Genomic DNA, 11,033 nt, shown 5'->3' with positions numbered 1-11,033 from the left:
ACTCCTTCCTCTCCTCTCGCCCTCCTCAACCTCTCAAGCTTAGCCTTTGAGGGATTGCGTTGACCACTTCATTGCTTTTTAGGAGCCATTTTTTCACAGAAACAAAGGGTGCACACAACACAAGGAGCAAAGAAATGACTCGTGAGGTGAACAATGTTTAAACAAGAAGTGCTGGGGAGAGAGTGAGGATCTGTGACACAGCGAGAGGCTACAGGAGGGGATACCTACACATCACTTCATTAGGCGCGTTCAGCGTAGTGCTTGGCGCGGCAAATTCAAGTTTTGCTTTTTGTAACTTTCTTTTTTTCCTGAATGTTTTCCATCTGCAGTTGGTTGAATCTGCAGATGCAGAACCCGTGGATATGGAGGGCCAACTGTATAAGCATACTAATAACTTGACGAAGCAATAGAAGTCTCTTAAGAGTGGAACAAAGTGCTAAAGAAACACCACTCCTTCTAAGTCTGAGGCCCTGGGGGTATATTTGAGCTAATCAGGAGGGTATAAATTGTAACTTTGTTCCACTCCACATTATCAGATGACAGAACCAGAAGTCTACTCCCAAAGACTTATTCTCTGATGACACAGACTCCTATTTGGCTTGGTTAACCTGCTCTCACTTCCCTTAGGAGGATAATCGAAGTTAAGGAAGTTGCATGTAGTGATCGGAAGGTTTGTAACTAGGAAATTCTTAGATTTAGGGGCATATGTAGCCTTTCATGTACAAAGTTCTCATTTTAACCTACCTCAGGCTACCGGCTTTACTGATTTATAGTTAATTAGGATTGAGATTTTCACTGAAAATCCGAATAGTTATATGCTTTTTTGTATGCACTTCAGATCGTGTTGGCTGAAGCAAATAATTTTAACAGCACTCAGAAAATGAATGAATACCACAGGGAAGAGCTTCAACCACCCCTGCCCCTGACAACCTGTAAGTAAATCCTGCTGTGTTCCCTGTTCACAGAAACATCTTTCTGACATCACTCGTGATAGCTGAAAGATTTCTTTTCCTATCAGCGAACAAAATCCCAATACCATTTCCTCACTTTTTAACCATGTCTCAAAATCCCTTAAAGTTTCTGATATTTGCTGGTAGACTTTTACCCTAGAATTAAATTCTTTAGACCATATAGAGGCTTAGTTATTATATATGTGTACAAGTCCCATTGTGATAAATTAACACCATTTGGGCATAAGGTTGAGAGAGGAAATCTGTATTAATTATGGCAAAGAAGGTAGAATACATTGTCCTCAGAATGATTCAGTGAAATTATATCATTGTGCATTGAAGGCATTTGATAAATAAAGAAATCTAGTAAAGAAAGAAAGTCTTCATCCTTATTTTCAGGAAGGAAAAGCCCAAAAGATCCATTTGTATTTCTTAAATATGTCAATGAATAGCTGTCAGTGAGGTAAGACTCTCTTCATTGCTAATGGCCAAGAAAAAAAAAAATAAAAGTAAGTCTTAACTGCCCACAACTGGCTTAATTTCTCTATAAACCTTTCCTGGATACAAAAAAAAAAAAAAAAAAAAAAAGAGAGATAGCTGTGGGGAAACAGCTATCTGGTCAGGCCCAGAGGTGCTTTTTAAAAGCCTGCAAACTCTTTCTGTATCTTACTTTGCTCTTTGCTGTTTATGAAACTATTTTATTTATTAGAAATGCCTGAAGTGAAAAATATTTATGCTATAGTTAAATTTATTAAGAAACCATGTGGATTTCCCTGTTATTTCAGTCATCATATTCTGATCTCATGCAAGAAAATGTTTCATCTGTAAATCTATTGTTGGTTAGTACTGTATTAATTTTTGGAAATTTACCACAATAGTATTAAGATTCATTAGTAAAAGATGCAGCTTCAAAATCAGCTGAAAGGTAGGCTAGGCTAGATATTTTGTCTTTCACAGGCAGAGAATAATGAGGCCCCATAGCAAACTGGAATTATTCTAACTTCCAAATTGATCTTCTGCTGACCTTTCTTTGAAAGTTTAAGTGTACGTATGTAAGATTATTTGCATGCTACAATAAACTAGGAAATATTGACCAGCTGAGAAACCACAATATGATATGCTTTGTCATACATAACTATGTTAAATAGTTATTGCTAAACACATTGTATTTGATCTTCTGAAGAAAAAAAAAAATCCGATTCTTCAGTGAGAAGCAGCCTCTACCAATTTACCAAAATGGGTACCTAAATATCACTGAACATTAACTTAATATAGAGATTTTTCCACCTGAAGGGATGCCTTTTCTCACTAACTTGACACTTCACCTCTTAAAATTTATAGTTCTTGACTAAAACTGGAAGTAATTGTTTTGTTAACTCCAAGAGAAAAGTCTTGATTGTATCACTGTGTGAGAAGTGAAAATTTTCTCACTGTTTATAGTTTCTGGCTGAAAAAGAAATCTGAGGACCAAGTATCTGTGATTGTTTCGGCCTCTCCTAACTGATGACAGTTGAATTGTGTGAGTGCCTGCTACCTCAGAGTCACTCAGAACACATACACACAAATGATATTTTAAATAAAAAGTTGACGTTCTATGGTCAATCATTTCCAAAAACTAAGCTGTACCCCTGTGAGTAGGAGGTTTAATACAGAAAATAATGGTGAATGAAATATAGTCATACTTTCTAATGAATTTTTTTACCCAGGATTGTTGTTGCTGTGTGCTGTTGAGTCCATTCCAACTCACAGTGACCCTAGATTTCTTAGGCTGAAATCTTTAGGGGAGCAGACCGTCAGGTCTTTTCTCCTGCAGAGTGACTGGTGGGTTCAAACCTCTGATCTTTCCATTAGTAGCCTAGTGCTTAACCATTGCACTACCAGGGTATCTTAGTCTTCTAGTGCTGCTAGAGCAGAAATACCACAAGTGGATGGCTTTAACAAAGAGAAATTTATTCTCTCACAGTCTAGTAGGCTACAAGTCCAAATTCAAGGCATCAGCTCCAGGGGAGGGCTTTCCGTCTCTGTCGGTTCTGGAGGAAGGTCCTTGTGGTGCGTCAGTCTTCTCTTGGTCTGGGAGCATCTCAGCTCAGGAACCTCAGGTCCAAAGGACACACTCTGCTCCCGGCACCGCTTTCTTGGTGGTATGAGGTCCCCAACTTTCTGCTTGCTTCCCTTTCCTTTTATCTCTTTTAAGATAAACGGTGGTGCAGGCCACACCCCAGGGAAGCTCCCTTTACATTGGCTCAGGAAGGGTGTTACAATCCCACCCTAATCCTCTTTAACATAAAATTCCAATCACAAAATGGAGGACAACCACACAATACTGGGAATCATGGCCCAGCCAAATTGATATACACATTTTGAGGGGGGACTTAATTCAATCCATGACATATGGCTTTTTTACCCAGGATTAGTCTGACATTAAAATAGGCTATTGATAATGCTCTCTAAGCTATTGTTGCCTCACATTCCTATTTGTGTACTTTGGTGTAGTTCTGTCATATGTTGTGGCATTTTCTCTACACTGGCAAGAGAGCAGTTCTATAATTTGACTTCCTTATTGTCTTAGTTATCTAGTGCTGCTATAACTGAAATACCACAAGTGGATGGCTTTAACAAACAGAAATTTATTCTCTCACAGTTTAGGGGGCTAGAAGTCTGAATTCAGGGTGCCAACTTCAGGAGAAGTCTTTCTCTCTCTGTCAGCTCTGAGGGAAGTTATTTGTCATCAATCTTTCCCTGGTCTAGGAGCTTCTCAGTGTAGGGATCCTGGGTCCAAAGGACACACTCTGCTCCTGGCTTTTCTTGCTTGGTGGTAAGAGATTCCTCTTCTTACTGCTCGCTTCTCTCTTTTATATTTCAAAAGAGGTTGACTCAAAGATACAACCTAATCCTGCAGATAGTGTCCTGAATCATTAACAAAATTGCCTCTAATCCTGTCTCACTAAGATCATAGAGGTTAGGATTTACAACACATAGGATGATTACATCAGATTACAAAATGGAGGAAAACCACACAATACTGGGAATCATGGCCTAGCCAAGTTAACACACATTTTGGGGGACACAATTCAGTCCATAACACTTATTGGCAGTGTGAGAAGTGCATTTGGTTGTGACACTTGAATCCTAAGAATCAAATTCCCTCAAATCTCAACAGGCACCATGCGTGTTGTTTCAGCACCTTAAACCAAACCAATAACAGAATTACCATAACATCTCAAAACAATAGGGGATGCTCTCCAAGCTGGTTGCTCTTGTCTCCAAAAGAAAAAAAAACCACCAAATCCATTGCCATCAAATTGATTCCAACTCACGGAGGCCCCATATGTTACAGAGTAGAACTTAGCTCCATAGGTTTGTGAAAGCAGATCACCAGGCTTTTCTTCTGTGGCGCTGCTGGATAGGTTCAAACTGCAAAACTTTTGGTTAGTAACAGAACGAAAACCATTAGCACCAGACAAGGACCTACTATCCTCACACTCCTAGGACTTTCAGTGGTGAAGGCAACACTCTTTCGCTTTGTTTGAGGTTATTTCTGTTCAACACATTCATTGGACTCAAATTGCCTTGAGATAAACTTTTGGGATATCCACTTTGCAGAGTGAAGGAATGCCTGAAGTGGTTTATATTAAGGTTTATGCTTGAGGGAGAGGTTGAGGATTTATATTGCTTCTTTCTTAAAAACATTAGTATTTGTTGGTCAAGAAGTAAGTAATCAAATCCTAGGTAATAAAGATAATAGTAATTTGAGATTATACTGTAAGAATGTCTTTTCATTTGCTAATTGTTAATACTCCAGTCAAGTGTTTTTTTTGTCGTTGTTGTTGCTCCCCTCTCCACACCCCCTGACTTTCTTGTCTTTGCTTTCTTTAATCTGTGGCATAATTTTAATACTAGGCTTGTTCCACTGCCCTGATCATGCCATTACTTGACATGTGCTCAGGAAATGTAGACTGAGGTCATAGAAAGAATATGGGATCTGGAATCAGACTACCTGGATACTAGTCTTGTTTCTTTCATAAATTGTCCTCACGAACTAGGGAAAGTCATTGCGTCCCTTGTCAAGCCCTATTACCTCATCCAAAAAATAAGGATACTGAGAAAGATGATCCCTAAGGTCTCTCCATGTGCTGAAGCTCTATGATTCTATTAACCCAAGCGCTGATGGTCTATGTGGGTTGGCTCTATCTGGTGAAATGTCAAGAACCCTACAAAACAAAGCCAGTCCGTTTGCTGGTAAATCACCGCAATCCCATCATTAGAACTGACCTCTCTACTGACAGCTTTGATCCATGTTAATATTTGATCCAATCTTGAGGTTGAATGTCATTTAATCTCTCTTGGTAAGGGTAGTGGTTACTACCACAAGCTTTGAAGTGAGAAAGACGTGGGCTTGAGTTCTGAACCGATCAGTTACTACATTTGAGATCATACATAAATTACACAACATATCTGAGCTTTATCTGTAAATTAGGAGTAACAACTCCTACTCCATAGTTATTTTAATGAGTATTAAATAAATGCATGTAAAACATCTAGCACAGTGGTTGGAAGAAAATATATATTCAAAATGCAAATTGTTATCATTGTTTTTGTTATTAATGAGTTTTTGTTCTTTCATGAGAACAGAATTTGAAAAGAAAATAGAAAGTGTGACTATACAAGCATTGGGTGACAGGGAGAGGGTGCAGTCAAAAGGTAATACAATTGCAGAATATGAAATCTTTTCTGCTGCAAAATATTCCTTAAGTCAGGGATGGCAAATGCCATGTTATCACCCTCCCTTCCATCCTCTGTGGCAGACATCACTAATCATCATGGCCCTCCTGAGCTTGGACAGGACCTCAGAGTCCTCCTAATCTTAGTTCTTCAGATAGCCACTACCTGTTGATTGATACAGCACTCAAGAAAACCTAATTTGCCACATCTGGCTTAGGTCTGCCCTGCGTGGTGCAAAGTGTTCATGCTCTCAGCTTCAAACTGAAAAGTTGGTGGTTTGAGTCCACCCAGAGGTACCTTGGAAAAAAAGCCTGGCGATTTGCTTCTGAAAAATCAGCCATTGAAAATCCTATGAAGCACAGTTCTAATCTGACACCCATGGAGTCACCATTAGTCAGAGTCAACTGGACAGCAACTGGGTTTGTTTGTTTCTTTTTTTAATTGAGAACTCTTGCTAACAATAGCCCTGCAAATACTACAGTATGAGACATTCTAGGATGTATTCATTAATCCTACAAGCATTTACCAAGAGTCCATTTTGTAACAGCCACCATGATTTTTAAAATAAAATAAAACATTCACCAAACTTCTTGTATGTACCTTTTTTGAAATCCTGGACACTGTTTTACAGAGAGGATGAGAGCAGAGACATGACTTCAGAAATGCTGCTTCTATATGTAGAAATACTTTTCCAGAGAACTACAAAATCAACATGGGCAAAATTGCAGACCTTTTATGTTTGCATAAGACGAAAACATTTCTCAGCATTTCTCTTCTATCTGAACAACCCAACAGCAATGCTAATGACAGAGTAGTGTAGAATGTTCTATTCAAGGCTGCTTCACAAAGGTAAAGCACTACTAGAACGGAAAAAAATAGAAGTGATAATTGAATGAAATGAAGGGTAATTTGAGGTATCACAGATTGTAAGAAAAAAATATCTGAATCCACTTTAACCTGTCTACCTTCTCTTTTGAAACAAAAATTACATCTTCTAAAACATCATTAATTTATCACCCTTGTTAATAAAGTTTCAATTTGCAGAGAATTTTATACCTTGTATTTTACTTCCTAGTACATGTAATATATGTGCGTGAATGGTATGTTTGGCATTTTGAAGTATCTCTTAGTGGATTTAAAATAGATTATATTACAATTGATTAGATATAATTATCTAAAAAGACACTTGCCATTGTTTTATATAATTACAAGTAGAAATTTACCAAATTTGAAATTGTTTTAATAGTTGAAAAGTGATTATAATGTACTTTCTTTTCCAAAACTAATTGGAGGTTAACTACACAGCAGATCAGACCCCGATTTTTTGACAGTACATTTTATAAGGATATTTGTAATGAAGGTATTTCAGAACAGTGATCACAGGCCTGTCAGATTTTGATGGCAGCTGTAAAGAGATAGAGGCCAGTCAGGTGGTATACAACGTGTGAATACTATATACCTCCATTTTGCCAGAGTTAGGTCAGAATCAATCAGAGTAATGAGTGTCCTGGAGTGTAATTTGAAATGTAACAGATGATGTGTGAAAAGAATACTTTTTTTTTTTTTTTTTTGTAGTGGAACATCTACTAGATGCTAAATCCATTGCCATTGGAACTGTTAAGTATTAGGTAATGGAACTCTTTCAACAATTTGTTGTGGTTAATTCTGTCATCTGCATTTTACAGCTGAGGAAACTGAAACAGAAAAATTTAGAAACTTACTCAAATTTTAGACCCCTTTTTCTTGGATTCTTGTCCTGGTTTCCGCTTTCGGTGCCTCAGACACCTCAGGTGATCTCTCATGGCCTTTATCGTTCCCTTGGTCTGGAATACTCTTCCCCTGGCTAGTCATACGGCTGGTCCATTTCTAGCTTTCAGGTCTCACCTCAACTCTGGTCTCCTGTATTTGAATCAACCCACCAGCCCCCTCCGTTTCTCTGTAATACCACTCTGAATACTGCTCTCAGAGCCATCTCTTACTAGCATTTAATTTAATTTAGTTTCTGTTGCCCTCATTTCTAGGAAATGAAGTCCTGGATACAAGGACTTTGTCTTATTTTTAACCATATTCCCAGTGCCTGGGAAAGTGACTAGCATTTACTGACTTCTCAACAAATTATCTTTGAAAGAGTGGCAGCTAGTGAGTGGCAAAGTCAGATTATCTTCCTCTTTTTACCACGTGCCTTCTATAAACCAGGCTACACTAGGGATCTTACAGTCAAAAAGTGGGTTCAGACTTTCTTTTATCTTGGATTGGATCCCAAAGTAGAAAAACTGGAAAAATACAAATAAAGTCTGTAATTTAGTTAACAGGGTTGCATCAACGATGATTTCTTAGTTTTGGTAAGTGCACCCTGGTTATGTAGGATATTAACGTTAGGGGAAGCTGGGTGAAGGGTATGCAGCAACTGCGTGTACTATCTTTACAAAGCTCTGTAAGTCTGAAATTATTTTAAATTTAAAAGTTTTAAAAATGCATGCAAGGGAAGATTGTCCCTTGGTTTATGCTTTCCTTGAACTCCAACAGGCCTTACTTATTTTCATTTTTTAGATGAAAATGGAAAACAAATAAGATATTAATAACCTCACAAATATATTTTAAAAAGTATAATAATTTCTTTAAATTAAAATTATTTGGTTAAAAAATTTAAATGGAATACTTTCAATGAGCTGGAAGGGACAAAAAACACAAGCTATAAAATTTTGCTCAAATAAAACCATATAGAAAAAATGCTTAACTGCAAATGCAAAACATTAAGCACTCGCCTCTCTATGCTTGGGGGCGAGGAGGGCGGGGGGACTTCCAAACACGATTTATGTACATAATAGGCAAAGAGTAGTTGTTTATTTGGTATAGAATCAGAGCTTCATTTATATCAGTCATTAAAACCTGCATGTATTTCTGATGAAAAAGTGTATTGACAGAATAGAATTTCCTGCATTGAAATGGTCCCCAACTGTGTTTCTAGCAGAACCTGGCAGAAAGTGGTATAATCTTTTATTTGCCAAATCTCTTCCTTGCCAAGAACTCTTCACTTGTAAAAATGAAGTTGGCAAAGCTTGCCCTTTACCTTGAGAAAATATTGCAAGAATGAATGAGTTAACTTTTAAATAATGCTCCGGAATATTGAAAGAAAGGGACTCTGTCCCTGGAATGTGAGGAAAAACAAACAATTTTTTTTTTTTTTTTAAAGCTGGTGATGAGAATAGTGACTAATATATAGATCTATCCCAAAGCTCAATGTGGCCATTTTTGTGTCTAACCAAACCATTGGCCTAACCCCAATCAATGTATCTTTTTCCCTATCAGTAACACTTCTTGGCAGCAAACTGTCGAGGAAAACACAGGTAACTGGTCAGCCAGAGGAAGGCTGTAAGAGCTATCTCACCGGCAGAATGTTCCAAGTTGGGGACAGCAATGCCAGATTTGAACTGGGGCACTCTCTGCAATTCATTATATTTTTTGATTTGTGCCAGCATAAAATAGTTGAATGTAAGAGGCAAGGGCTACCTGTAGGTACTGCTGGTGAGCTACAGTCAGTGTGTGAAGAAGGGAGGGACAATTCACAGGATCTGCCTCTTGCAACAGCCCATCAGAGAAAACAGAACAGGAAATAATTGTTGCCAGAAACAAAGTAAAAATTTAAACTATCAGCTGAAACTTCCAGTAGAAAACTTTATAAGCAACACTGACATGAACAGGCATTTACATGTAGCATCAGGAGGAATGGAGCCATTTGGATCTGAAAAGGATTATCTTTCTTCAACAAATGGAAATACAAAGAATGCCAAAACAGAAAATGTTACTGAGCAAAAAGCGGGAAAAACAGACATTATAGTCCTCCATAATCCTCATTCCAAGTTGAAATTGTGAACAGAATGTGAAGAGTGAATACGACATGGCATTTCCCAATGACTTAAAATGGCTTTATCGGGAGTGTCAATAAGATATTTCCCTGATGTCGTGTTTGTCTTCATTTGAAATTGGATCCAAATATTTTGAAAGATCTTATCAGCTTGGAGAAATGAAAAGGGTTCTCTCTCACCTCCTTTTCCGTTCATTCTTACCTCTGGGCTTTTCCTTTACATGCACCTTTTCCCTGGACATAGGTACACAGTTGAGCAAGTAGGAAATGTAATGAGAAACATACTTACTCGTGGTGTTTCTAATTGGAAATAATGGAAAGAAGAAAAGATGCTTTATCACATAATTACCAAATGAAAATTCTCTTTAAAGCATGTTTCTCATAATATTTCCAGTTTACTGGGCAAGAGGCCTTTGGTTGTGCCTTGTTATGGTGAAGGACAGCATTGACATTTAATTTGACAACCTTAGTCACAGCTTATGTATTAAATATTTTCTCACAAAATTCTAGAGTTATAAAGGGCTTAGGTGGCTCATTGAGGTAACCTATTACTTCCGGTCACTAGAAATACAGGTTCTCCCTTAGTGTGTATGGTGTGTGTGTGTGTAAGGGGGGTGCTTTTGGTGCTGATATATGCTGGTCAATACTACTTTTAGTAAAAAGAAAGAAAAAGAGAATAAAGAAAGAGAAAGGAAGGAAGAAAGGTGACAGGGAGGAAGGGAAAGAGGAGAAAGAAGAAAAACAACTGGCTTTACATAGAGATTTATGGGAATTCTGCATTTTGTAGGCTGGTTATCGCCAATCATTAAATGAGGTAAAATAATCTCTCAGAGGTCCCTTACTTGATCACATATATTATTTTAATAGAAATATCAATTGTAGCAAAAATACAAAATTTAATTAGAAGTAAAAAGCAGGGTCCGTTTGCCTTTTCAGCAGCAGTGGTGTTTTCTAGTAAGGAGAAAAACATTCTTTGGTTTAAAAATAATTAATTCTCAGAAGTAACATTCAGAGGACATTATTGTATAATTTATTTACAAGAGGAAGGTAAGAGAATATTTCAATACAATGAAATAAATAAAATTTACAGAAGTATAAATTTTAAATTTGTAATGCTATGTTTATTTTGAGAGTAATTAAAAAAAATCCATAGTAAAATAATTTTTGAAACATTAACACCTTCTATCCCATACTATTATTACCTTGCTATATAGTCTAAATAATTTGGTTTGTTCAAGATGGGAATATTTAAAATATGCAAATAATTCCATTCTGCTATATTAAGAGAATGATCAGAAAGAGCTAAGCAGGTATTTACAATTTGTAAAACTCAGCTGGTTTTTAATAAGCATGAGACAAAGTAGGCCATCTTGTCCTCCAAAAATAAAATGTATAAACAATTATTCTGTTCCATTTTATTTCTACTACAATGCATGTATCATGATGAATGACTAGCTCAACAGACAGCAATGGGAATAATGGAAAGACCAAGAGAT

The sequence above is a fragment of the Trichechus manatus genome, unplaced genomic scaffold (genome assembly GCF_000243295.1).
Source record: "Trichechus manatus latirostris isolate Lorelei unplaced genomic scaffold, TriManLat1.0 scaffold00096, whole genome shotgun sequence".
NCBI lineage: Eukaryota > Metazoa > Chordata > Mammalia > Sirenia > Trichechidae > Trichechus > Trichechus manatus.
This window is presented reverse-complemented; position numbering follows the sequence as displayed.